This window comes from Strigops habroptila, chromosome Z (assembly GCF_004027225.2).
Source record: "Strigops habroptila isolate Jane chromosome Z, bStrHab1.2.pri, whole genome shotgun sequence".
Taxonomy (NCBI): domain Eukaryota; kingdom Metazoa; phylum Chordata; class Aves; order Psittaciformes; family Psittacidae; genus Strigops; species Strigops habroptila.
The window spans coordinates 48,172,614-48,200,405 of NC_044302.2; the positions used below are offsets into that span (position 1 = coordinate 48,172,614).

At 40.1% G+C, this 27,792-nt stretch overlaps 1 protein-coding gene across 4 annotated transcripts in view; it reads left to right on the forward strand.

Annotated features, from left to right (window-relative positions):
- The window catches only part of PLPPR1 (phospholipid phosphatase related 1), a 127,702-nt gene that overhangs the window by 12,646 nt on the left and 87,264 nt on the right, over nt 1-27,792 (forward strand). Inside the window, exon 1 of one of the 4 annotated variants that reach the window (XM_030470441.1) lies at nt 11,041-11,138. The exons of 2 other annotated variants lie outside the window; for them this stretch is intronic. The gene's annotated coding sequence lies outside the window, so the exon portion shown is untranslated. Of the gene's footprint in view, nt 1-11,040; nt 11,139-19,744; nt 19,760-27,792 lie in introns of those variants that run through there. One more of the 4 variants, XM_030470440.1, reaches the window with a different exon arrangement.

Consider the following 27,792-nt stretch of genomic DNA (forward strand, 5'->3'; position numbering starts at 1 on the left):
CTACCTGTGATGATGGCAGATGGAGGAAACAGACTTCCTCAGTAACTGCAGAATGTCAGGGATTACTTGAAGTATTAGTTAAGGCATTCTTGGTACTGTTTTAAGCCTTAGCAGCCTTGGTGAGAGACTCAAAGTTTTGGTCAAATCATCAATGAGTCAAGACTGGTACTTCAAAAAATTATTTGCTTTTAAGCCTTCAAACAATTCTTCTGCTGGAAGGTTTTGCTGATGAGTTGTGGAGCGCAGGAGGTAATGGAAATATTTCAGTTCAGGTGAGTGCCAGATGGCAATTAGAAACTAATTTTCAGAACTTCTCTCTGCCTGTGCGTTAGTGTACCAGAAGCAGTTCATGCCCTGTTTTATCAGTTTGCTGTAAACAGTAGCTGAACAGTCAAGCAGTGACAGCTTGCAAACAAATGCTGAGGTGCTGGGCGGGTGTAGCTGTTACCCTGAAAGCTGTGCAAAACTCCGCATTTAATGTATGCACAATGTGATCTTTGTATGATGAATATGAATTACCCCGGATATAGCTGGACTTTCAGTGGGAGGGAAGAAGACAAGTGATATGTACGATGTAAAGTGGACGTTGAGAAGGAAGAGAAAGAAATAGTGTAAATGGTAGTGGTTCAGTGAGCATCAGCTGACAAGTGTTAAGGCAATGAGAGTTGATTTCTGTTGCTGGCCCATTTCCTTTGTAACTTCTAGGCTGAGCAGGAGATAGGGTCCCCCATCTGGGGTAACGGTTGGACTTGGTGATCTTAAAGGTCTTTTCCAACGTAGCTGATTCTACGATTCTATGATTCTACGATTTGGTCCTGGGATCTATACTCATGCATTTGTCAAAAGAGAATGCTGTATCTCTAAACCAGTCCTATACTGCAGAGCTGTTACAGCAGGATTAAGGCCATGCAGGTTTGTACTGGTGTGTCTGCAGCGCTTCTAGCTCTCCTCTGCTTCTGCAATTGGAAGATGCTCTTGGTTGGACCTCCAACAACTCTAACAGCGAAGGAGTTTCATTTGCTGGTCTTTTAAACACTGTAAGGTATGTCTTGTCTCACGAACATCCTCTAAAATGATAGCTAAGCTTTATAAGTATCTTTCAGAGAAGCATATGTTTTTTCCCTTTCTCTTTCTGTCTGTGAATGAAAATACAGTTCATGATACTGACCTGTTGTAAATAGCCTGATTTGTTTCAGCCAGTAGGGTTATACAGGTTTATAGCAGAGGACTGTCTTGTTTGAAAGGTGAAATACAACCCAGTGCAGGTAGCCTAAGTTTTCTGTACTACACGGCATTAGGTGGATTGAGTGGGGTGAAATTAAGCCAAATAGAAAAGTTACTGAGTTTTTCTCTCATTTCTGGTTTGTTCAGGTTAAGTAGTAATTAACACAGGCACTCAAACTCTTTTTGATGGCTTTGCTGCATAAAAATTGTTCATTTTTTAGAAATCTTCATTGTGCTAATGAAATCTCAACTCCCATGTTGGCTGTTTTCACAGCCCTGAAAATGAAACAGAACCAAAAAATAAATTGCAAACTGAAATCTGTGGGTATCAATGTTTGAAGTTAAATGTCAGATCTTTTGATGTCAAGTCATCCACATTTTGGAGAAGCTATGCTGCAAGATATTCTTCAGATCACCTTTCCCTTACTGTTGTGGTGTTCTTCATAGAATTTGATAGATCTTTGATTCTCTTGAACTTAATGGAAGAGCTTCTACTGGTTCAGTGGGAACAATGTTTAAGCCTGTAATTGCAACACCCGAATCCCCACTCCCAAATTTAAGTTTTATCTTACTTAACATAAAAATGGCTAATGCCTAAAATAAATAATTAAATAAGTGGAATGTCATGCCTTGATTTCAGATGTTTTCCAGGGAACAGTTACACAGTACAGTTCTTGTGTTTGTTTATGAGCACTTATGTTGTGCATGCTGACATACAGTGAACACTAGTTTATTAAGGCATTTCTCTTCTAGCTGAGTGTGGGTTTGGCTGATTTGAGTCAGTCATTTGAGTCAGTATACGCTCAACATGTTTTTCTGTCACCTTCCTCTCTGCTTTACTATCTTTGTCTCTGAAGTCTCAATAACATAACAGAAAGACAATTAAACCAAGTCAGCTTCTCTGACACAAAAAAAAAAAGACCTTGACTTTGCTCAGATGGTCAGTCTTACACTGAAGAGCTGCTAACATCTAGAGACTTCTTCAAGAAGTTTTACTTCTTGGTGATTTGGCCAGAAAGCAGATGGTGGGGATATAAATTAACCTGACAGAAGCAGAAAGGATGGGTACTCTGATGCATTTAGGTCATGAGTCTTTACCTCTCTGTCTGGCAACTAAGAAGGAGCTGTAGGTAGGTTTATCATCCTGCAGCCTGCTACCACCTGCTGAACACCTTGGGGCTGCCACTGTCAGGTGGGATATTGAGTGTGAAATGTGACTGCTCTGATGCCTTTATAGCAGTCCCAATATCTGTGGCTGGAAGCACAGCTTATCTGCTGCTGAGCAGATACAGATCAGGTGGCCAAGTGCTCATCAGGTGCTCATATTTCCAGTAACTACCTGCCTAATAAACATTATCCTGAAGAGGATACTTGAGAAGATCAGTCATGATGTACTTTCCCAGCTTGAAGAAGCCAGGGCCTTGAAATGGGTAGTTACAAGCGATATGTTTTGGCTAGATGCAGGTGTAAAGAGAGAGACCAGGTAAAAGAGTTAAAATGCTCTCAACAAAAGCAGTAGACATGTAATTGAGAGAAATTTGTCAGAGGAATGATGCTTTTAGCATGCCTTTGACCATAGGACAGGCTTCTGCAACCCTCAAGGGTTCACATAATATAAAGAAATTCAGCCTAGAAATGAAAAGGGCTTAATTAAAATGTTAGTCTCACTTCACTACCCACTTATTACTATTACAGCATAGCTGAGTTTTTTAATGAGATATGCCAATTATAGATGCTTTCTTTCTCAAAACTGTAGGGAAAAAAAAGATTTTTAAGGTAAATCGCTTCGTCTATTTTTTTTTTTTCTTTAAGAAGCTATGCTTATTTTTAGAATGGTTTTGAAAAATAGGTTTTGAGGAAATGACAATTACCATGGTCAAAATAAAACAAACAAACACAAACAGAAAAACAACAGAAAACCCCACCAACGAACTAACTAACCAACCAACCAACAGAAAAACAAAATAGAAAAAAAGCCAATTTGAGTATTCTTTTAATGCATGTATTTTTAAACCTAACTGAAATGTAGTTCCCTACTGTGCATTATAAAAAGGAAGAGACGGTAAAAATTTGAAATTCAGAAAAAAGTCAGTGTAATATGTAATTTGGTCGTGTGCCATACAGTTTTCTCTCATAGAGTTTCTCTAACACCAGGGTGTTACATTAGTGGACATGATTGTTATACCACTCTTCACATGAACACATATTTAAAGTAGAAATATTAACCAATGCCAGTGAAATCGCTTCTCCTCTCAAAGGCCTGTAATCTTTGGATGAAAGGTGGGAGAATATCTTGAGACTCAAGTGTTTCTATCATCTCTGCTGCTCTTTGTGAGGATGTATTTCCCTTTTGTGTCTGAAAGCCTGCTCTTTGACCTTTCCCCAGCAGCCCCAAGAGGGCTAGCTCTGCGAGTGTTGTTTTATGACACCAATCAAAATCTACCTTTTGCAACCGCAACTGTACCCAAGCCCGGCTGGACACAGGGCCTCGCTCTGCTTCTGCTGCAACTTGCGTCTGTGCAATCTATATGGAGGCTTGTAAAGAAGAGCAGAACTTAGCCCTTCACATTCTCTAATGGATTTCACTTGCCTGTGCCACGAGATATGTTTTGTCTCTGTTACAGCCTCATTCTTGCTCTTCTTACCTTCTGCCCTTTTACTTTGACTTTTTCTGAAGTGGCATCAAAGCTAACCTTTTCTGCCTTTCTCCCTTCACAGTATAAATTTATTTGCATTGTCCTTAGAGTGTTAGCAAAGCTAACATCTACAACTTATGCAGTAAAACGTTTCTGTTTTGCCACAGTGCTCTATAGAAGTCAAGTGAAGCAAAATCTGGGTGCCCTTTGCTCCCCTAAACTCAAAAGAGGGAAGGTGGCACCAGTGATGACGTGCAGCTATCTCTTTGTAAGGAGTTGCAGTGTTTCTCCAGTCTTTCCATGACCCCTAAAAGCATTTCACAAGAAATATTCCTCCAGCCAGCCAGAAGCTTAGAGATGAGATTACTGGGTTTAGAAAAGCATTTTTTCAGAGAGTTCAAGTTTCTCGGTTACAGCTTTTGATTTTTGTGGATAAGCTCAGCATGCAGAAAAGATAAGGATTAATATAGAGGGGTGTTTTTTACTGTCCTCCCCTCCTTCTCCTTGGTAGTACTGTGCCCTGTTCTTCCGTGACCACTGTCCAGACAAAGCTTCCTGTTTCACCTCAGCTTCCAGCAGCTAGCTGAGGTGGAACTAGCCAGTTGCAGTAGTAGCAGAAGGATCAAAATGAAGGCATATTCACCATGCTGCTTGGGTGGCTTTGTGTTCCAGGTAGTGTTCCAGGAGGTACCTCAGACTTGGTTCAGGTATATGTGTGAGGGCTGAAGTTGTTGGGGTGTTTGATATAGAGACAGTCTGTGGTACCTACAGATGGTTGTTCTGTGCAAAGCCATGCAGTGCTATGCACAGTCATGCGAGCTTGGGAACTAGGGCCACTGTAGTTGCAGTTTCCTGGACAGGTGATAACACTAGTGAAAAGCTTATGGTTGAACTCTCCCAGTGACCTTTTTTGTGGTACTGCCATTGAGTCGAGTATCCACATAGGATGGCGATGGGAACCTTCATTTGCAAGGTGGGAGAGCTAAGTTGAAACTTCACCTGCCTGACACTGGCTCAAATGCAGGCTATCTCAAGCAAAGGCAGCATGCAGTGTGTGATTTGAGGTGGAAACAGAGCAGCCACATCTCCAAAACACTTTCGCAACTCCCCTTGCAGCTTCTTTGTGCTGTGAGCATGCCCCCACGTCTCTGGCTCTGCTCATCAGGCAGGAGAACAGCTGGTTTAAGGACACTGCTCAAAGCATCCCCAGCCTAAAAGCTGCTCTAAATGAATCTGCTGGGAAATGGAAGTGTTTGTAGGAGTGGGAACCCACCATAACTAAGCACAAGTTTTGAAACATCAGTCACGAATAAGACCACAGAGACTTGCAGAAAGGATGTTCACCCAAGAGCATGGCACATGCAGGCACCAGTCACCTAGAGGTGAATTTTGTTGTGTGCTGTATCATGATTTAAGCAGTACAGCAGTCCTTGAAGCTGGCCAGCTTTCTTGTTTGACAGTAATGGCACTACTGGATATTAGAGACCAACATTTGGCTTACCATTCAGCACACCCTGGATTGTATCAAGCCCTTGAAGTCTAATCCATTGTATCGATTAACTTTAAAATAAATGTTTCCTCCTTTTTGGCAAGCTTCATGTCTGGCACTGCTTTGCAAGCTAGCAAATTGAAAAGCAGCAGTGGTTACATCCATGATGAAAAGCACTGAATGGAGATGTAGCTAGTTTTGTTCCTTGGTGAGGACTTTAAATATTTTGAGCTAGTTGATAAAGGCCCAAATCTCAGTCAGGAACAAAGCCCTGGCTTCACTGAAACTCTGCCAGTGGAAAGTACAGCCTGGAGGATCCAATAGCAGTACCTGGCCATAGCAGATTTGTAAGAAGACGAAAGCAGGTCAGGTAATATTTTGGTTGAAGAAAATGAGGTTTGTAAGGAAAGCGTATGGCATAGGGTAAATTAATTACTATCCACTTTCTTGTCAGTCTCCAAGGAATAACTGCTTGATTTAATCAGTTATTTAAATATCTTACTTCTTTCATGAGGTTCTTCATTTGGCTAAGTATCTTGCTCTATGTTGTCTGAGCAATACAAAGATACACAGTGTGGCACTCACTTGGAGGTGTATAGATAATTATAAAATCCTGTATCTGAACATAACCTGGCCTTTGAGTGTTGTTTAGAAGTGTGCATGTCAGAAGTGAAGTTCACAGTGCCTTTCTAAAAACTGCTGCTACTCCGTGTTTAGCTATCTTCTGTAGCACAGAGGGCTAAAGGAGTGGCTTTATCCAAAAGTGTTGTTTGTTGCTGGCCAAGTGGCATGTTTGTAGAGCCAGTTGACTCATCTTTTGGCGAAAAAATTTCACGTTTCAATGTGAAACGCAGGCATTAACATCGGATAAAACCTTCTGCTGTACAAGAAGATGAGCTAGGAAAACCAAATAGAGAGGAAAGCAAGGATTTGATCCAGTTATATTTAAGGTGATTGAGATCAGACTGCCGATTCTCACAGGGCACTGGGTGATAAGATGCCATCTAGGGCTCGGTAACTGATGTGCTGGTTCCTTCACTAAGGTGGATGCCTGAAAGTGATAGTATATACTCTCAGATTCAATACCAATTCCATTTCTGAGATTCAGTATCTTGGTCTCTGTCCCATTGTCCTCTTTACTTTAACCATCCATCAAACACATTAGATCCACTGAACTTCCTTATTCTTTGGTCCAGCTGTTTATAGTCTCCATTCAAAAGCTCTGCCACTGAAATTTGTTTTACACTGGCTGGATTGGAGTTGCTTCCTGTTCCCAGCAGGGTTGAATTTCACTTCCATTATGAATTCTGCTTTATGCTTATGATGAAATATATTACATTTTTAAGAGTCTGTAATATGTGGTGTTAATCTCTTGATGCCTAGCACAGGTGAGCTCCTATTGGCTTCCATGCATATGCTTTGTGTCTTGTCTGCATAGATTTATGAAAAACAAACATAAAAAAATATACAAACAGTAGGGTGCTTTTCTTCTTGCTGTTATTTCCTTGAATTTCTTGTGTGGTTTTTTTTTTTGTTTGTTTTGTTTTGGTCTGTTGTTTTTCTTTTCCCATCTAAAACCTTATTTAAAGAACTCTCTACAACTATATCCTTAGTTGCAAGGAAATTGAGACATATGAAAAGAGAGGTTACAATCTCTGGTGACTTGCATATAGTGTAGGGGTAGCCTAGGCAGCATTTCCCATTCCAGTTTTGTTCAGATGGACCTGTGATAGTGTACAGAGACCAGTTAAGCAGAAGACTGGTCCTTGTAATGTCTCTTCATTCTCTCATTCATACTCAGCTTGGTTGAGCAGAAAGAAGATCTCAGAGAAGCGTAATCTGTACCTGTCTGGGGGAAGGAAGAATCAATGTAATGATCAAAATAATGCACAGGCTCAGCTACTAAATCTGCCTGTGACCTTGCTAAGTTGTGGGTGTCCTGGTCCTGTGATGGCAGTTAAAAGCTATCCTCATAGGTTTTGGCCTCTGAATAAAAGAGTTGCTACTACTGTATTGGCCTGTAGGCAATAATGAAGGAAGCGAGAAAGCTTTCGTACTCTACGGACAATCAGGAAGATGCAGTTACTGATTTTATCTGGATAAACTTGTTAGCTGCAAGATTTTTCACCTTATAGCTGCTAGATTTTGCACTGGGAATTTAAAGTTAGAGCAGAGTCCTTTTTTTTCCAGGCTAGATTTCCTTTGGCTTCCTGTGTCACATTCTCTAGGGTTTCTGTTGTTGAGCATTGTCCCTGCAACGGTCCCCTGCAACAGTTCTCTGAGAACTTGCTTGATTTCGCTTTCCTAATAGTAACACATGAATTGAACAGCTGTAGCTTTAAAAAAGCCAGACTGTTAAGTAGTGCGTGGAAAGTGAAATTGCAAGGTAGTTGCAACACCAGTGGCAGAAGATGAGGTTAAAAGTGTCACCAGCCCAGAGTGCCACCAATGGATGCCTGCACAGACTGAAAGCATGTATTGGAAGTTGGATTTTCTCATGTCTGATCATTTTCTTCTATCTTAGCAAATAGATGTCCATCCCCACACAGGATGTATATTAAAGCTAACTGCTTGTGCTGGCTGATCCTGGGGACTTTACTTTTGATGGTGCTACTGCTCTGTCTATTCTTCCTTCTTGTCCCTCTGCTTCTTGCTTCCAGAAACCACATATGCAAAACTCACTTGCTGTGCTGTTAAAGTGAGAATGCTGTGTGCAAGGTTTTTCTGATGAACAAAGATAAGTATTCTGGAATATTCAAAATTACAAGTTGATCTTTCTGATGCAAAAATTGTTTTTTGTGTAATGGCTTTTTGGAAGAGAAACATTTTACTTTCCTTAGAAAGGATTCTGTTGTTTAAAAACCCACCACCTGAAAAACAATTCCCACCTGGAGCTGCACTCATTTTCTTTGGTGATCTTAGTTCTTAGCCAGAATACGTCCATGTAATGCAGTAAGGCATCCAGGAAAGGGTACTATGCTGCCTTGGAATGGCACATAAACAATACTTCCTTGTAACATTCCATCACCTCCAGCCATTCCAGTCCAAGGACTTCCCAAGTTGGATGTGATTTCTGTGTACAGAGGAGAAAAGCAAGCATATTCTTACGAGGCTTAAATTCACTAGAGAGAGAGCCACATAAGCAGAGACAGGAAATAAACAGCTGAAACAAACTTATCTTTGAATTGGATAAGTTTGTTTCAGCTATTGGATAAGTATGTTTCATCCATGAAAAATGCTTCATGCTTTTTTTGCCCAGCCAAGCTTTGCCTACCAATATCTTTACAGCATTAATCACAACTAAAAGGTTCTGTGGGAAACCTTTTCCTCTGTGTTAAGAAATACTAATGAGGATATGGACTTCATGTTTTGTCCCTCATCAGAGGGCTTGCTTGGTGCAGACAGGGAAGGAAGGCTGTCAACAGAGGAGTTTAACCCTGGAAAGGAAGTAAGCACCTCCTGTTCACAAGATGTTTATATTATATTGCTGTTAAGGGACCGCTAGCGTGGCATCAGTGGTCTCTAGCGTTTTCAGTGGCAGAAGAGGCAGACAGCTTGTAAATGGCCTGACATGTGGGCAGAGGATATGTCTGTGCTCTTAGCCAGATCTAGGCTGAGGTGAGCAACCTTGTTAGCAAATTTAGATGAGAGAGAAGCGTGGTTTTGCGTGGCAGTTGTGTGGTGGCACAGCAGGACTAGCAGTAATGGGACAAGACCAAAAAAATCTTTGGTCTTGTGTCAGAGGGCATGCTGTTTCCCCCATCTTGGGCAGGGAAGGGAGCACTGTACAGAGAGGTCAGGGAGACTAGAATGTCCATTGCAGGGTTGTGTGGCCACCTGCCTAGGTGAACCCTTCTTAGGTGCACCTTAGGTCCCTAAAGCTCTGTGGAGAAACAAGTTTAATGTGTTTGCACATATGAAAGTGGTTTGGTTTTCTGGTGTTTTGTGTGCTTAGGCCTGGAGCTTGAGGAAAATGCAGATCTAATTGCCATCCTCACCTTGCTCTTCAGGGCACAAAAGGCCAGTCCTTAATATTCAATGGAGTATGTAATCACCTCTAATGTGACCTCCTCATAAACAAATCCTAAATAATTTGGAGACAGCATGATTCACAAAGACTAAATCCCCAGAATGGAGCATTGGTTATTCTCTTTTTACTCCGACCAGTTTCTGGTTTGCTGGTAACAGGATGCCAAAACTGTGTTCTGGCCTCCAATTCAAACATCAGTTTGTCTGAAAGGCTCTGTAAATCAGGCATGTTTAAAACCAGGCCTTTGAGATTAAACTGTGAGAGCTGAAATCTACTTAGAAACTCTGTTGCAGACTCACAGCCAAATGAGTATGCAAAAGCCTGCCTGTAGTCTTGGAGGCATTATTTCATCTGAATAGTGGCAAAGAATGCTTTGGGATATGTGTTGCTACTCACAGCGCTGTCACTTGAGCGTGCGCATGGAACTCTGTGGGCAAGGTATTCTGAAGCAGCCAGCCTTGGTTGCTTCAGAACCTTCCTCACACAGGAAATGTTGGTACATTTTGTGCTGATGCCAGTGAATGAATAATTTAAGACTAGTGCTGTAGAAAATCCTGCATAGAGAAGTATTGTCACAATAGGGAAGCATTGTGACTTTTTAGACTGCCTAATTCATAACCATTCATAAGGGAAAGCTGAACCAAGCACTCAGACATCATAGCAATGAGTGGAAAGAAAGAGATCTGAAATCCCTGCACAGTAAATGCAATAGCCAGCACAGTGTTGTCAAAAGAAAGACCTCTGTCAAAAGCCATTCACTGTCAAGTAATAACATAAAATATTGTGGTGTTTGTAGTATGGCATATTGAGATGCTAACAATACACCAAGTTTAACAAACTACTTGAACGCATCCTAACTTTAAACTTTGTGATGGTGTCACTGGACTTTAATGGTTGCATCAAAACAATGTTTGTTTCTTGAGTTAAAACTTTTGTCAATGGCAGAGCTAGCAAAACCAAGGACAGTGCCATCATCTTCTGTGAGTTGTAACTGCCTTTTCTTTGAGATTTAACAAGAGACATTTTATCTATATTAATCATCCCTAGCTGTGACTGAAAATTGTATTTGGTTTGAATGAAGAGTTCTTCAGGTCAACTCAAATTCACTAGTGCTGCAGTCTTAGCCTTTCTGTTGGGATCAGTCTAGCTGTTCCATGTGCTTGTACTGCATATCATCTTGCCTTTAAGAATCTTTAGTGAATGAAGCCACAGTGTTAATCCATTCCTTGGCTTTTCAAGGAAGTGCCTCTTAGAAGTAAGGTGGCAGCCTGCTGCAATGTGAATCCTGAATAGGAGACCCCAGTTCCCTTGAAGTCAATTAAATAGATCAAAAGCAAAACTTCCTGGAGGCTCCTGTGCAGTTCTCATTAGGGCAGCACAGGCATCGCAAGCCTCCATGGGTACAGGTCCTGCAGAGCAGCTGCATCAGCGGCTGCATCAATTATTTTGGCCAGTTCTACCTTCTGGAAATCTGCAGCTCCTGTTTACCTAGCTGCTCACCTGCATCATATATGTCAAATCCAACAGCAGTGCAGTGACCCAAGGAAATGTCTTGTTCTTTAACTACAAAGACATAACTTTGTAGAGTTTTGGTGGTAGTGGTTTTCTGTTTGATTTACTTTTTTTTCGTTCTTTTTTTTTTTTTTTTTTGTCAAATACAGCTAAAACTCAGTGTATTATGTCTTCAGCATCAATGGAAAGAAAATTTTAGCTATCTCTGTGCCTTGAAGACATGTCACCCATTTCTCCTCATGCAAAGGTAATGTGATTTCGTCTATCTTGCTGAGCTGAGAAGGAGCAAGGAGAGAGTCAACCTGTCCCATTTGCAGCTTTGGGAAAGATTTCCTAGGACCAGTGGATGGGAAATGGGAGAAGGGTGAGCTGGACGGGGAGGGCACTGGGGCAGCAGTGGGGCCGGCTGCCTGCCCTCCTCTCTTCACAAGCCCAGCAGGGAGGACACGCATGAATCAATGCCCTCAAAATCTAAGGCTGGGGAGTGAGTAGGGTGGGAACTGCTGCTTCCTCCATTCCTACTGTGATCTGACCTGGGCACAAATAGCTGACAAAAATACACTAAAGTCCCTTGCAAACAAGTGTTAGAACAGTGAGCTGTTTTTTTTTCCTTTCCCTCTCCCCCTCAGTCACATCTTTTGTAATATCTATCTGTGTCAGTCTCAACTCAGTTTCAGGATCTCTTCTGAAGGAAGATCAGTGTCAGTGTCTCAGCTGGAGGATGCCCAAGGCTGGCCATGGCTGGTGCCAGATGACTCCAGATAGCTCCAGGCTCATCCATGGGTCCTTGGAGTCATCTGGAACCAGCCATGACCCCTCAGCCACAGGTGTGGCTGCCTAAATGTATGGAAGAAAAGGTGAAAATGCTGAAGGAGGAGAGGAATGAGGGGAAAAAAGAGCGAGAGACAGGAGGGGAAAGAGCTTCCACTTCCTTTCCTTTCTAAGAACCCTTCTTCTAGGCAGTCTTGTAAAAATCCAATTAACAAGAAAAATACCCTGAAATCAAAAGACATCTTTAAATACAGATTTTGCATTTCTATACCACGGTGTTAGACACAAAGCAAACAGTGACTTTCTTTTTAAAAACATACTTGGTCAGAGCAAGCAATTAGCGCCCTCTCTCACCCTTCCCCCAAGATCTGCCATTGAGCCTATATCCTGGTTAAAGGGCAAGCTCTGTACTCTGTGCTAGACCACAACAGAGAGATACTGTCACGGTAGTAGTGTCACTGCACCCACAGGAGGCCTGTAAATATATCTTGACTCGGGCAGTGATGCATGACTAAATGCAGGCTCTGTAGTCTCTCCCATCTACCCCTTGGCTGTGTTGCAGTGTGTCCTTTTGCAATGTCAATTACAGGCAGTCTCTCAGAGCTTGCAGGTGGATGTAGAAGCAGTGTGTAATCCTAGTGAAAGGTGTGGGTTTTCGGCCAGGTGCCTGTCTGTATAGTCACCTACAAGCCTGCTGTGGTATCTATACGGCTGGTATGTAACCCTTTGAAATACCAAGTTTCAGCTTGTACACATACACCCAAACCTGCTAACAGCCTCTGTCAAAGTGTAAATTTCAAAAGAGGCACAGGGTTTCTTGACAGCTCAGTCAAGAGAGACTTCAAATGGGACTACTAAACATCACTCAGCAAACCCTCTTTAAACATAATGATAATAGAAATGTTTTCACTGAGACAAGAAAGAGAACTGCTATAATTGCAGTGATGATGTAAAGGAATAACAGGACATTGCTGTCATCCTAACCTGCTAAAAAATAGTAACTTTTTCTGCTGTCAGTCACAGCTCAGGTCTTTAATCCCTTTCATCTCATTACCCTTGCTGAGCAAAGGAGAAAGTATTTTCAAATTTCAAAACAGATCCCCTGCTGTCTGACTGGGGTAATGTCTTCTCAAATCTAAAGTGGAACATGCTTTAAGTGGGTCACTCTTTATCTTCAGACTTTGCTTACCTTCATATGCGAAGTTGGGCACCTGTCCCTACCCCTCTGTTGTTAAAAGAAAGCTTGCCCGCGTGTGGGCAAGCTTTTGCATCTGTTTGAGCAAGTTAAATCACAGGATGTCAAAACTTTTGTTTAGTTTTGTAGTTATATTTGAAGGCCAGCACAGCACATTAAACAGTCTCTTTGTGCTCATATTTCACATTTCAAAAATGTTGTAATGGAGTTGAGAATTGCTATGAAAGTAGGTTAAGATGTCTTTTAAAACTGGCATGATTGCTGAAAGACAACAGGAAATACAGTTACAGTCAAATGCCATAAGTTAGATACTCAATCTTGTAGTGTTGGGTTTTGTGTTTAGTTTGTTTTTGGTTTTTTTTCCTATTAGGAGGGATTAATGCAAAATGCCAGGTTAGGAACAAGCATTATAGTGTTTTCAGGCTGGTAGAGACCTGTCTATTTTTATTCTGATCATTAATAGTAATTCAGTGTGTTTATTGGAGTATTAGTCTTTCTTCTTTCTAGCTTTGTTTCCATGCAGAAGAGACATTTCTGGCTTTGAGAAATTTCCAGGTCCATAAACATAGCATGTAAAGCATAGTACTCTCATTGCATTGCTTTTGTTCAGACTTCAACTGAAAAAAAGCTCCAGAGTACTTTCAAATCCCGCCCAAAAAGGGTATTAATATAAAAACACTTTTAAGATCAGTCTGCCCTTGCCAAAAACAATTTAAAAAAAAAAGTTATCTTTAATAAGTTCTTTTTCTTTTTTTTTTTTTAACTTTCCCTTTCAGTGAACACTAAAAATTATTGGAGATTGCTCTAAACTGAACGAAACAGAGCCTCAGCCTTTGGTATATGTGCTAAGAGATCCAGGTATAACCGCAGTTACTTTTGTGAAGCTGTCATTGATTTTAGTGGGGATTCTGTATAATATTGAAAGGTATATTATGACCTGGAAAGAGAGAATTACAGTTATGCTATGTCTAGGTGTAGACAGTTGCCTGATCTTAGGCTGCCTGTAAAAAAGTCCAGTACCAAACCTGTCGATCTTGTCTCATGTCAGAACAGTAACTGACTGTAATTGATTCAGTTGCAAGTTCAGGTCCCATCAAAAGAAATGCAGAGCAATGCAAATGTCCATTTAATTTCTGTGTTTTGGACTGGTGAAATCTTGACTTCACTTTGCCTTAAAACAGGAGCATTTTCTTCTTGTTCAGGTTTGTCACACAAAGAATTAGTTAAGAGGATCAAACTTTTGAGCTTAAAAATCTGTCTTATAGGAGAAGAGATCCACAGCTATGTCTTCCAGGTTGGATGGGGCTCTGAGCTACCTAGTGTAGTGGAAGGTGTCCACTGTGTCCCCCTGCAGCGGGGTTAGAACTAGATGATCTTTAAGGTCCCTTCCAACCCAAACCATTCCATGATTCTAGATCTTCAGAGAGACATGCCTCTTTTTCTGTCTCTTTCTGGTTTTCTTACAAAGAAAATCTTACTCTATAGCGTGGAAAAGATGAAGTGCAACTAGCACAAGGTCACACTTGTAGTTTAAATATTTTTCCAGGCAACTAACTAGGTTAGCCAAGATAGAGTAGAATTTTCAACAGAATTTTTGCCCTACTCTCTTGTATTTGCAGTTTCTGGAACATGAATTAATAGTTCTGAGCTTCTGTGTTTATGTCTGGATTGACATAGAAACCCTCATTTTGTCCAGGCTGGCCACATAATTTTCAGGAATGCTTATGTTGCTAAACTTCAGAATGAGCAATCGCAGTAAAAAAGGTCCTTGAGCGTCAGTTAAGAAGCAAGGGAATAGCTGCATGCTTTGTGGACCTTCCTAAATGAGAAATTGCTTGTGACTGAGAAAGAAGCAGGCTGGGTTTATGGTACTAGACTGAAATATGTTTTTTTCACCTTCCCTTTGGAAATCAAACAACTGGGCCACAGATCACCTCTGCCTGCTCCCTCTGAGAACAGGACTTAGACAACAAATGTCTCCAAGGTCTTTGGACATAGTATGCTGGATCATGTGAAGGGTACTGCCATGGGAATTACCTGACAGTCAGGTAAAACACCTTTGATAGGGTGAATAGGTGATATCATGGCAGGAGGATAACATACAGAAGAATGACTGTTGTGAGAAAACAAAAATTTGCATTTTGAAAATGGCATATTTGACTTAATATCCTCTTTGGCGACTCTGCAGGGCAAGCAACTGCAGCCAACAATGGCATCTGCTGCAGAACAGACAACATGGCTCTATCAACCAGGAACTGAATCTTTTTCTTTTATAATGCGTGGAGTAGGAGACTGGTGCTCTTTAATTTTTTATTAATAAAGTAGAATGTAGGGTATTGAGAATGCTTCTTATAGACCAGAATAAAGCAGTTTAGACAATGCCAGAAGTAAAGCATATTTCCAAAGCAAAAACCCAGCAGAAGGTAGAGATCTGCTAAATGTAAATTCTTTTTAGGCTGCATAGATGGCCCAGCCCCACAGCAGCAGCAGGATGGGAACAGCACTGTGTTTCCTTACGGCGCAAACAGTGATGACAGCCTTCTTCAGTCCTTAAAGCAGGGTAAGGAGCAGCCCGGAAGGAGAACCCATTGCAACCTGGGAGATGTAAGGAATGCAGACAGTGCAAAGTAAACACTTCACAACGCAGGTGTAATTAACAGTTTTTCTATTTATGGACCTTGTTAATGCGCTGTAATGATGAATTGCAGTTCAACGAATTTCCAGGAACCTATAATACAGCAATAGCAAGCAAACCTGTAAAACTTCTGATTTGTCAGAGTCATCTAGCCTTTGCCTGAGGAAGTTAGACGTTGGCAGCGTGCTGTAAACTGTATCTCCTCATGAGGAATGTGTTTTGGGCACCATGCCAGGATGCAATTACTCAATACGATGAAGTAGAATCCTATCTATTTATCCTGTTTGTGCTTCAAAATTCATCCTTTCATTTTATTTTCCCACACGCCAAATGAAATTTAATATGTGTTATTTGAATATAATACTACAGTTCGTAGTATTAAATTGTACAAAAACATTTGCAGATGAAAAGCTTATTGCAGACTGTCTTTGAAATGCCTTAATTGGAAAAAAAAAAAAAGGGAGGTCTATTATTACTAATGAGTCCATGTAGAAAGGAAAAACATGTCTCTTACCAGTGAACTAACAGGTGGCTTAATAGGGCCATGATCTGAAACAGGACAGACTAGAATACATTAATTAAAAATCAGCAGTTTCACTCATTCAGTACAATAGCTTAGGGGCAACATGGTTTGGTTTTGCTTTTAACTAGAATGTGGCTTCATTAGCAATTACAGGATTACTTTTTTTTAGAAATCAGAAGGTTGCTCACATTTAAAAATGAAGGAATCATAGAGCATGATCTATGTGGACTTTGTGAGAAACTGCATTCTCTAACTTCAGTACAGCAATTGTTGGTCACAGTTAATCCAAACTCTTATGTCTGGTTGCAAAATAACTGTTACTGTGACTAGGCATTCTCCTTATCTGGTGCACTCTTTGCAAAGATGTGTTTTCCTTTGTCTCATGGAGAATACAGCAATATAACTTCCATGGCGTATGAAGGAACTGAGTTTTTTTCAAGTATCTGGGAAGTTATCTGTGAGAAAATGAATCCCAAAGTGATTTAAGCTGATGAGTTGATACTATGTCTTTTAGTCTCTTTCTACCGTACTTCACTCAATAGGTGGTTCCATTAAGACTTCGCATGGAGTCCAGTTTTACTCACAGTGCCACAGTCTGGCCGTTACCTACTTAGACTTCAGTATTTACAATAATTTAGGAATACAGTGAAATCAGCATTTCACACCTTTATACCAGTGTAACTTGTCACTTGCCTTTAGTTCAGTACTTTAGATAAATGAGCAAGGTGAGTTCTGGTTGTGTAACAGATGAGAAACATACAGAACTAGGTGCTGTTCCATGAGCTGGGGAAACAAATTGTTGATCTGAGTAGGGAGGTAGGCTTAACTGGACCAGAGAAAGAGGGATTAGATGTGTAGGGTGGGATTTTCTTTGGGATTGGTTGTTTTTTGAGGGATGGAGTCTTTTTTTCCCCATAAAGTTGAGTTTTAACTTTTTTTTTTTTTTTTAGGCATTTTTGGAGGAAGTGAGTCTGTGTATTAAAAAAACCCGAACAAGCAAACAAACACACAAACAAAGTGTGATATCTAAGAAATCTGACCCCAATTTATAGACTGATACAGCGGAAACTATATGCTGCATATTCTTGTTTCTTCTCAATATAGTATGATTTTTTTTTTCGGCTTGAGTGGGCATTTCTTTTCATGCTGTCACAACTTACCCTTTTAACTTTGTCGGTTACCTCCAGTGTGTCAGTCAAAATAGGAGAAGCCACATAAGCAGTGCTGCAGAGGGCTTGCTTGTTTGTTTGGGGATTTTTTGCAGCACTGTCATCCCAGTAATGGGTCACAAGAAGCCTTGTGCTGCAATGATGTTGACTACTCTGAATTTTCCACTAAAATAGTTTGGGAAAAAAAAACATCTTACCATTCTTTAAGAGGTCGGTAGTGAAAAAAAGAGTTGGAATTTTTTTTAGTGTGCCAAAACACACACGATCACTTGGCTGCACTTCACTTGGCTTTAGGGCATTGAGTAGCCATAGCCTAGCTGTAACATGCTTTTCCTTTTCGTCTGAGGGACAACAGTGTAGCATCTAGCTCCCAGAATTCTTTGGACAAGTTTATTATGAAAAATAAGATGTTGTGAAGCTCAGAAATGAAGTGACTTGCCTAAAGTCAGTCAGTGTAGTGCTAGGGCTAGGAACAGGTACTGTCTTTCCAGAGTCCTGATCTGGTGTCTCAAGTGCATGGCAAGGACAGGCCTTTTTGAAGTGCATAGCACTGATTTTGGAGTGCTAACTTCCACCTGCAGAGGTGAAAGCCTTGTGCGTTCATTTGCTTCCTTAACAACAGCAAGTGCACAAACAGGAGGATTCAAGTCAGGCAGGAATTCCCGGAGGCCGCTTTTGCTGGATGAGCAGCATAAACAGGTGTAAGCCTGGAGATATTTGGACATGCCATTTGATATTTGGGTTGTTTTTTATTTGAATGCACTGTAGAAAATGTGCCAGCTCAACTGTTTCCATGGAATGCCTAACAAATCAGAAAACATAGGCCTTACAGTAACAGGAGGGAATGGTAAATAAATGTGTTCAAGAGCTTCTTCAGCAAGTGTGAAACGGGTAGAGCCGATGGATTATTCATTTTCATTTGTCAAATGTAGGACTATTTTTCCAAGTAAGTGGCTGCTTCTTTGTATTGTAAGAGAACATGTAAATCTGAACACTGTAATATTTGGCAAATTCTCTTGACTTTTCTTTCACGCATGAAGAAGACATCTCTCCTCTTGCTTGTGGAAACAGAAGTGCTTCCAGTGGAGCTGTTGAGAACCCAGTTGCATTAAATCCAAAACATTTCATGAGGTACACTGGCATCAGTTCAGCTTTTATCATAATATGTTGATATATTTTATCATAATACATACTAGTCACTTCTGACTAGGGATCAAGGGAGAAAAAAAGTCTCTGTGAGTGAAAACATGATCCTGAACTTGTGGACTTGAAAATGGGCTGGCTATTTTAGGAGGATTGCATCTTGAAAAGGTAGGCAATTTCCAACGCAGAATGAAAACACAAGTTTGCCAGGATACAGTATATCCTTTGGGCAGTTCTATTTCTTGATCTAGTGCATGGGCATTACAGAATCCTGGCCATCTCACCTCTCTTGAGCTGTTGAAAGGGAAGGAGAATCCTGATTTGAGAGAGAGAATCTTAATAGTATAGAAAGGATGGGAAATCACAATGTGGAACAATGCTATCATACAAACATTATATGCAAATACCGTAATGTGAAGAAACTATCTTACATATTTAAAAAATGAATATTAACCAAACAAAAATACATAGAGATCTCAGACTGAGAGCTTTTTGTTTGAATTATTAATATGTAAAGCAAAAGTCTAACTCAGGTAATATTTTCAGGCCCTTTCATTTTCATTGCAAGTGAAAATTTCAAAACCATCATCCTTCCTAACCTCCCTAAAGATGTGAAAATCCTGCAGTCACTCATAGAAATTAATAGCAAAATTTGCTTGGTGTATACATTTTCATATGTAACCCATCTTTTGAGTTCTGTCCTGTGTTAGCAGACGAGGAGTGGTAAGGGCTTGCATTTGGTGCCTTTAATCATCCCATACCTGAGGTTTGACTCTTGTTCCGAAGCTGGAAAATGTGGGTTCTAGCTGTAGAATATTTAGAAAGATTAATACCTTGTGTTCTGTAATTGTTAACTTTGGCATTTCCATGTTTACTGCTGAGTTTCTTGCATTGCTAGTAAGAGGGATTTCTGGGAAGCTCCGCACTGCCAGAAGCAGTTCTTTCTGGAAGCACTCTGTTTAAGGTTCACTGAATGTGGTTGATACCTCAATTGAGTATAGTCTCATCAGCTGACACATATTTTCTACAGAGGAAACAGCATTGTTGTGCTGAATATAGTCCTGTTGTGATAGCTATTTTTCCAGCTGATTTCAGCAGGCTCAGGGAATGACTGTTGTGTAATGACCTGTACAATCAATACCATCCTTTTCAAAATGCCAGCACCTGTTTCAGACCTTAAAAAACTTTGTTCTGTGATCTAATAGAAAATAGTAGATTTGTTGTTCAGAAATTCCACTTGGAAACAATGGTATGGCTTTTCAAAATGAAGTGGCTTGAAGAAGTAAAAGGGACACCATGTTACTGCATTCAGAAATGATTTACCAGGTATGTGAACGTAATAATGAAAATGCTTTGATTTTTACAGAAAACATTAATGAAGATTGATGGACTCCACCATGTCTAATTACTGTGTGCAGTAGTTACTAAGATGGTGAGCTGTCAGAAGTCAAAATTTGTTTTTTCTTTCCCACTCTTAGGTTCGTGTAGTTCCTGACTGATATAAACTCACTTATTACACCTTCTATATCCTATTTAGGAGTAGAGGACAATAGGCACTATTTGACTGTAAATGAAGATAGCTATTTGAAAAAATGATGATATTGGTTGTCATTTGGTTGCCTAACAACCACATCTGAAATTGAGTCTTAGAATTTACAGACAGCAACTTAAGATGACAAGTGAATTGTTAGGATGAAAACTCTTACATCTTCATTGTTCTAATGAGATATGTACAAACTGTTTATTATTTACTAGTTTCTGCTTATTTATAACTGTTAGAAACAAGTCAATGGTAAGAAAGCACAGGATGGAATGGCATATTCATTTTTACAGGAACGTATACCAAAAATCTCAGTTTGTTTGCAATTTCTCCTGAAATAAGAACAAACTTGGAATGACGTTCAATCTGTTTAGATCTTTGGTGTTTGTTTGCCTTTTTTTTTCCTCCAGTCACTGTATATATTGTATTTTTTTCATTGTCATCTTTTTCTCTTTACCAGAGATGTGTGACTTAAAGAGAGAATACACAATAAAGGTGGAAAAGATAAAAGAAAAGATTGTCAAGTGAAAGACATTTTTCGCAAAATAGTTTTGTAAAAACTGCCCAAAATGCAAATATTTTTTCCATACCAGCAAAAAATGGCAGGCTTCCAAATTTCACATCAAAAATTGAGGAAAATTTCATGAAAGCCTGTTCCAAATTCTTTCTTCCCCACCTTCTTCTTGGTTTGAAAATCTCTCTGGAGAATACTTGAGCTATACAAACTGTTGGCCAGAAAGCAAAGATTAGCTATATCCAGAGCTGGCACAGAGAAGGAAGAGTATTGGATATATCCAGTTGGCATCCCCAGACTGGCAGTTCAACATATGAATGGGTGAATACCATGTTTGGTGGAAATAATTATAACAAAACTATGTGTGAGATCTTACGGAATAGAAAGGCTGTACTTATTTACAAAGCCTCTGAGTAAATTGATTTTACTTGCATCTATTCTCTCATAGTTTTCTTTTACTCACATTCTCACACCTATGTATTTGTATGTACCAAGACCTGCATTCCCGAGTACTCTGTCCAGCACCACTGGTGTGCAACACACGGTACAAGGGCAGCCAGTGTCTGACATTGCATTATATCCCTAGGATCCTTCTGGATTGGAGACAACATAGTAGGTTTGGGACAGATTTTTCATAACCTTTAGGAGGCTGCACGTCCTGTGGAAATGTCCTGTGCACAAAGATTTTGCTTCCTGTGGTTTCATGAATCTCAAACAAGGTTGCTGCTCATTGTCTGTTTTCCATTGTTTGGAATATTTGCTTCTGCGGTAGGTATGGGAAGGAAATTCTTCACTTATTGGGGAAATGGCATAGGCAGTGTTGCTCAGTCCTGTTGCCATCTTCCTCATGTGGAGATGGAGGTCATTGGTGCTGTGGTTGTGTCTGGTTTCAACCTTCTGGGCTTAGCAGAAGCAATGTGTTCCCCATTACTGCTCCTGGAATTCTTGTCCACTTCTACCAATACAGCATCTCCTTTTGCTTATTCCTGTCCATCCAGACAAACAACTTTATATTCTTAATGCTTCTGTTAGACATCCAGATATGTCCTGTCTAGCTGGCCATCCCACAGCTCTGTCAGAACACAAATTACTGCACTGTTTCTCAAGCTTTTCTAAATCAGAGCATTAAGTAGGTTGTTCCTTCTCTCCATCACTGTCTCCCTCTTTCTCACAGTATAATCCTTTTCCAGGAAGGCCTTTGCATAATGTGGTAATTTAACAGAGTGCTATACTTGGAGCTCTAAAAGCCTTTTGCAGCTTTTACTTCTGAAGTATCCACATCTTAATTTATTGGAGTATGCACTGCACTTTCAGCTATGTCAGAGGAATACGAAAACAGTGAATACATTTAGAAATAAGCTTCTTTTATTTTTCCTTATCTAATTTTCATGGTAGCATAGTGGTGGGGTAGTGGACTGGGATGTGGGAGACATGGCTCCTATTAGCCATGCTGCCGATCTCCTAATGGAAACTGCTCAAAAACGAAGAATTGCACTTACTACTCTTGTGATTTGGTATGTTTCTCAAGAGTCTGTGAGTCTGTAAAATTAGGAAAGAAACACTTTGCCTGAAACACTTCATCTACACTAGCGCTTTTTTGTTTGCTTTTTAATTATGAAGTGGTTTCTTCTTCATAATGGTCCTTGCAAGTTTCTAATCATACGGTGAGGCAGTTTTGCAGATTTATCCTTCTCCTGGAAATGTACATTATTTTTGCTTTGGTCTTCATTTGTTTCAGGGAATTGTCCACTTTAGAAGCAAGATTTTATGGATTGGCATTCTTATTTCCCTGATAAATTGAATACTTTTCCAAAATTAAGTCTTAATGCTGACTTCCAGAAGTTTTGAGTTGGGTTTTATTTTTTTTGTTTTATTGCAGTTGCTTGTAAAACATCGTGTCCTGTTGCTTCAGTGCATTGAGGTAAACACAGAATAACTGCAGATGTCAACTCGCTCACTTCACAGTTATGTAATGCAGATCTGAATTACATCTACAGGACAAAGGCTGCAATCATACTGCAGTTCACAGAGAAAGATTAAGTTGTGCTTTTGGCTTCAGAGAACAATGTGGTGGATAAAAATGATAGTTAAAATTGAGAGCAAGTTTTATGCTTTGCAGGATTGTGAGACTTCGTCTATTTAAAGCATCTGGGGCTAAGGAGACGTCTGGATGCAGTCTCTGCATTCGGTACTAGCCCACAGGCTTTGCTTTCTTCAGGCAAATACTTTTGCCCTCTGAATACAGTAGCTGCAGATATCATTCGTATTGAGTGAATTTTGAAAAATGATTATGCAGTAAGGAAAAGACAGTAGTAGGAAAAAACTGCCATTGTGGGTGACAGGCAAATGAACAACATTTGGAAATGAGACTCCTGAGAGAATCCTGGATTACTATTTAATTCCTCATTGCCTACCAAACACGTAAAAAAGCACCCTGCCTTTATAAAATCAGGACTTTGTTGCGCTTGAAGGACTTCTCAATTCAGAAGTTGTACATAGGGACATGGAGAAATAGAGAGCAGAAATAAAGAGCATTGAAGTTATTCAAAGAAGCTTATAGGAGATTGTATGCAGCAGTTCTTACAAGTGAAACTGAAGCCTTATGAGTCTATCTACAGTTTCTTTAATCTCATTTCCATTGCTCAGTAGTATCTGATATTATACAGTCCATTAAACAAGAAAGCCTCTGTGCTGATTTTTTGAAATCTGCTGTAAAACACACTGTAATATTATAATTCCTTTGTGTCTAATTGCTTTTTTGCCCTTTCAGTTACTCCTGAGACTGAACAAATATTACTAACCTCAAGTAACTTTGTCTCTCCTTAAATTGTGAAGTGTTAACTCTTTATTCCTGCTAAAAAGTCTTCATTGTTGGTAATTCATCAAAGAACTATGTTATGCCTCTCTGAGCCCAAATCAGATGAATTGTAAATCCACTGAATATAAAGAATCCAACTTGTCTGTGTGTAAATACTTCTCCTTGGAACATCTAATGATAAGGAAAATGTGAGAAAGTGAAAGACTAGTAGGTTCCAGTTTCACTTTCCTGGAATTTTGGAGTTTTCTCTATTACAGAGCTTTATTTTTAAGATTATTCTTTGATTACAGGTCTGATCTGGCTGAAGGTCTGACAGCAAAGGTTCTTTCTTAGCTTGAAGGAGGCTGAATTTCTTACTGAAGATCAGAGCTGCTGCAGCTTTTCCTGGCACTGTCTCAGTGCCCGTCTGTTGATACCACATGTCCCAGCATTTGGTTTATGCTACCTAGGCTAAATGAATGCCTGGGATTTACAGTGTGGCTTCAGAAAACAGGAGTCATACATGAGATACTGACTTTAAAGGTTTTCACATATTATTTTTTAAAATACTGAACTTGAGGATGTGTTTGCTTTCTGGCAAGTCTCTGTTATTCTTCTATCATTTGGTGAAGGTTTCAGTGTATGCACAAAACCTACAAGACTGACTCTTTGAAAAGGTACTCAGATCCCTGTTGCTAACAGTAAGGATCATAGTAGGCGTTAAAATGATTATCAATTGCAGTGCAATGGGAACCTGGGTTCCTTGGGGGTGGAACAAGTTTTATCACCCCCACTGTGAATGTGCCCTCAAGGTAACAGAGTCATGACTTTATGCAATAGAAAACTGCATAACGCAAAAAAAGGGATATGTTTAAGACAATGTTTATTCATGTGAGGAATGTATTTAGATGTCTTTTATGTTGCTGCAAACCCTTAAGTTGGAAAAGGATGCAAAACTTGGCTGTTAGTCAATCTGGCAGTAATTTGGCTTTGGGTGTAACTAAAATAGAATTATCTTAATGTACTTTTCAGTTTTGAGTCTTAAACAAAACCAGAATTCTAGGATAGATATGCTATCAAATATGTGGATATGTTTCCTGCCAGTTTATCATCAGAAGTGGGCATCAACTGCTTTTTTAAGGGTACCTGGTTTCCAGTGTTGGAAAGCCTTTTACAGAACATGAACGTAACATAACAGATACATCATTCTCCTTGATTCAGAAACCTGAAATCAGGATGCTGCTAAATGCAGGACTGAAAAATGAGGGAAACAACCTTATTCCCAGCTCTTGGGAAATGATTTGGGTTTTGGCAGGGATGGTGGTCATGTGAGGTCATGCCTCTGTCAAAAAGGGTGTATGGGCAAAGGGGTTTGGGCTTGTATTGTTTCTTTCTATGTATGCAAAATATCGGGACTCCCTTGATGGGGGCAGGTTGGTGCCTTACTTATTCAGTCTGCAGAAAATAAGGAAAGATGGAGGGATTGCAGGAAGGGAAACAGGCAGTGACTAAAACCGAGAAGACGGGGAGGAAGTGAGTTTTCAAGTGAGACAGGAATAATGTTAAAACGAATAAATACGAGATTTTTATACCAATGCAAAGAAATTTAGAAAGAGCAAGGTGTATGGCATATATGGAGTCCTTTTCTTTGTTTTAGCATCGCATGTTTTTTTAAAGCATTTCACTGGCTCGCAGTTACAAATCAAATTCTCCAGGGAGAATTGTAACAGGAGAAGAACAAGCAGAAAATTAAAACCTGGTCCCAGAGGTATATAGCCTCCATTTCAATTGTCAGGAAATAGCAAGGGGGAATATACTACGCTAGGGGAAGGGTGAGTTGTTTTCTGTGTTTGCCATGATGCACAGCAGCTGAAAGAAGTAACTTTTTTCTCTGACTTCTGAGCCAAGGCAATAGGTTTACAAACACCAAACAGAAGAACCTCTTCATTAGTCAAAACCACCTTTGGAGAACAAGTTACCCGTTTAGAAAGCAATCCTAGGGTTTATTTGTTTTTATTTTAACAGCCCTCCCTCTTCTTCCTAGAACTAAAGTGAACAGGAATCATAAAATATTCATGGTAAATATAGACAGAAGGCACATTCATCAGCTGAAATAAAGGTTTACTGAGCATGTGCTTGTTATTGAGAACCTAAATATTTAAACTGAAAAAGATTAAGGGAAATGTGAAGAAAAAAAATGCTATTTGTATTTGTACTCAGAAAACCTTGTTGATCCACAAATATGACACTTAAACCTGTAAGAGGAGAATGGGAGAAAAGGTAGGAGAGAGAGAGAAGAACTATGCTTGTGCATTTAATTTTGTTTTTTGAAAGTTGGAGCTTTCAGCATTTTTTGTTGGTTGTTTTGGGGTTGCAGGGGTTTTTTGTGGTTAATTGTAGAGGCTTTTAGGTGTAGTAAACTTACAAAATAAAGTTGAAATTTAAAATTACTTTTGATAACAAGTATGTCAGGGGTTTGGGTTCCTTCTGCTCTGACTTCCTTTTTCTCTGACAAGCACACACGGAACATGCTCTCTGTCAGCTCAGGATAGTAAAAAGGGGTGTTAAAAAGGTCCAAAGAGTTTTCTGTTGAAAAGTTCTGGTTTTGAAAAGAATGCTTTTGCAGAGTTAAATTCTTCCCAACTTTAATGGCACTATGTAACTGCAGTATGTTCGGTACAGTTTTACCTAATCTAATTTTAGGTGAGGCTTCCTCATGGCCCTTGGGAGGACATTTGGAGTGTGTAAGCCTACACTTACACATATTCTGTGCTTGCACCTAAAAAGACAAAAAAAGAAAGCATGCAAAGAAAATGTAGCTGCTGCAAGTCTGATATTGACAACCAGTTGGTTTCTGTCATCTTTTTATTTTTCACTACCAGTGTAGGAGGTAACTAACTATTTGAACAGTTCGTTTAGTTCATTACCTCAAGGAACAGAGATCAGTATTTTCAGGCTGAGAAGTCCCTTTGGTATAACCCAGTGAAGACTACGACATGATGATTTCTGTATGCCTTTTGTTTCTTTTGGCTTAGAAAATAGCATTTTTAAAACCATATTAAGCTAATTCAAACTGAAAATTAAACAAAGGCATCTGTTCCCTAAAACTTGTACTGATTTTAATGAAATCATTTTCCCTCTACACCACAGGTTTGTTGGTCTGTGTGTAAACAAAACATAATTTTGTAAGATTGTCTTGGTAATGTGACTTATTTTCCATCTTTTGTTCTACTGCAGTATCATACTTAGCAAGTCAGAATGACATCCCCACCACACACCACTTTTGTTAGTCAGATGACCTAGATTTGTTAGTCAAATGCCGTTTTGGTAAATGTGGATGAAAGAATGAAGGTATTTGATTTGTATGGAGATAAACAGCATAATAATGGTGTTTCACTCCAGTCGTTTAAATGAGCGAGGCAGCCTGAGCTGGCATATTCTGAGCAGTCTTCTGCAGTGTCTCAAAACAAAATGTCATTTGTGAAAGTGGTGTTAAACAGCCATTCTTCTATGCATGCAGCAGCACTGAACTTGTGTGTGGGACTGGTCAAGACAGCTGAGCTCCAGCAAAAACATTTCTGATTGCACTGCTGTGCCTAAAAACCAAAATGCTTTCCTGCGTTGCGTGCACTGAAAGACAGGAAGAGAACTATTACCATCCAGGAGAAAATGCAAGCATTTCCATCCTTCTTCTAGCTTCCAAGGACTATGTGTGTAACATCTTGCCTTGATAAGGTTACACAAAATGGGTTTGCAGAATTATACTTCATGCTTGTCTTAAAGCCTTTGCTCCCAGAGTCCAGTGGTTATATAATCCCTATTTCTCTCTTGCTGTTTATTTAAGTCCAGTACACAATGCTTTCAACAAGACCATCATAGAACAGTGGTGATAGAATAGTTAGGGTTGGAAGGGACCTTGAAGATCATCTAGTTCCAACCTCCCTCCCATGGGCAGAAACACCTTCCACTAGACCAGGTTGCTCAAAGCCCCATCCAGTTTGGCCTTGAACACTGCCAGGGATAGAGCAGCCACAACTTCTCTGGGCAACTTGGGCCAGTGTCTCACCACCTTCATAGTAAAGAATTTCTTCCTAATGTCTAATCTAAATCTATCCTCTTTTAAAACCATTCCCCCTTGTCCTGTCACTACGTGCCCTTGGAAGAAGTCTCTATCCAGATTTCTTGTAGGTCCCCTTTTGGTATTAGAAGGCTGCTCTAAGGTCTGCCCAGACCCTTCTCTTCTCCAGGCTGAACAAGCCCAGCTCCACCAGCATGTCTTCATAGGAGAGGTGCTCCAGCCTCTGGTCATCTTTGTGGCCCTCCTCTGGACCCGCTTGAGCAGATCCACATCCTCCTTGTGTTTGGGGCCCCAGAGCTGCGCGCAGTACTGCAGGTGAGGACTTAAGAGAGTGGAGTAGAGGGGGAGAGTCACCTCCCTCAATCTGCTGGTCACGCTTCTTCTGATACAGCCCAGCATATGGTTGGCTTTCTGGGCTGTGAGCACACACTGAAGCCGGCTCATGTTCAGTTTCTTATCAACCAACATCCCCAAGTCCTTCTCTGCAGGGCTGCTCTGAATCTCTTCTCCACCCAACCTGTAGCTGTGCCTGGGAT